The 1,411-nt window shown below is 35.7% G+C and overlaps 1 pseudogene; it reads left to right on the top strand.

The window, feature by feature from the left end:
- The first annotated feature begins 468 nt into the window (after positions 1-468).
- On the top strand, positions 469-832 carry LOC103608682 (annotated as a pseudogene).
- Positions 833-1,411: the final 579 nt, after the last annotated feature.

The following is a 1,411-nucleotide window of genomic DNA, read 5'->3' as shown; positions in this document are numbered from 1 at the left end:
TTGAGGGTTTTTTCATAAGATAAAGGACCCTGGAATGTCTTGCAGTCACCCTTGGGATAAAATCCAAGCCCTCTACCCTGGCCTATAAACCTCTATAAGATCTGGCTCCTGCCCACTCCTATGACCTCATCCCATTCTTCCCTCACCCTTGCCCACCCTTCTCCAGCCTTTAGACCTTCTTTTGTTCCTCACATACGTCAGGCTTGTTCTTTCTTCAAGGACTTGCATTGCCTATTCCTTTTGCCTAGAATGCTGTCCCTCAAATATCTGCATTCTTGTTATCCAGGAGTTAGCTATCGTCTCCTCAGAGAAGACTTTCTTGATCCTACAACCTAAATAAATCAATTTCCCTAGCCATTCCCTAGCCATCCAGCTATTTTATTTTATTTTCATTCTAGTATTTATCATCACCTGATATCTTCATATTTATTTGTTTCTTTTTTATTGTTTGTTTTCCTCCACAAAGATATGTACCATCAGCTCTCAGGTCAAAGTGATGAGCAGGCTGCCATTGCAGCATCAGGTCAGTGGCTAGATGGTATTTGAAAATGGTGTTACAACACTGCAGGAGTCAATAAACTGGGGCTAATGTGAGATGATACAATGTACGAGGATGCAGAAGTAAAAGAAGCCATAAGAAGGCTTCATGAAAGCCTTTATAATGAAAGAATGTTTTGCATTAAGAGAACACCTAATGGACTTGATCATGAGGCAGCAAATCTTGCCTAAAGAGCAGTAGACAAAATATGCAGAGGATAAATTCTACCTTGAGCCATATCTGACGGAGGTTATTTGGGAAAGAAAAGAGAGAGAAAAATGGGCAAAGAAGTAATCATGTAGTTGAAATCTGTGGATGCAGCTGTCCTCAAAGTATTTTTATGAAGTTGTTTAAACCTGAAACATACAATTTAATAATTATTTGGTTGGCAGATGCATTATTTGAATAAATATCTATTGTAATTATAAAAATAAAAGAATATGTGACTATGTTCTATGAGACTAGGGATCTTGCTTGTCTTGTATTTTTATGAAGTTGTTTAAACCTGAAACATACAATTTAATAATTATTTGGTTGGCAGATGTATTATTTGAATAAATATCTATTGTAATTATAAAAATAAAAGAATATGTGACTATGTTCTATGAGACTAGGGATCTTGCTTGTCTTATTCAACACTGTTTCCCTAGTGCACAGTAGGCATTTAACAAATGCTTGTTAAATGAACAAATTCAAAAGGTGCTGAGCAGAATCTGGCCTATAAACCTCTATAAGATCATAAACCTCTATAAGATCATAAACCTCTATAAGATCATAAACCTCTATAAGATCATAAACCTCTATAAGATCATAAACCTCTATAAGATCATAAACCTCTATAAGATCATAAACCTCTATAAGATCATAAACCTC

The sequence above is a fragment of the Galeopterus variegatus genome, unplaced genomic scaffold, assembly GCF_000696425.1.
Source record: "Galeopterus variegatus unplaced genomic scaffold, G_variegatus-3.0.2 Scaffold8686, whole genome shotgun sequence".
Classification (NCBI taxonomy): domain Eukaryota; kingdom Metazoa; phylum Chordata; class Mammalia; order Dermoptera; family Cynocephalidae; genus Galeopterus; species Galeopterus variegatus.
The sequence above is the reverse complement of the archived record's forward strand: the minus strand, read 5'-3'. Positions and strand labels throughout refer to the sequence as shown.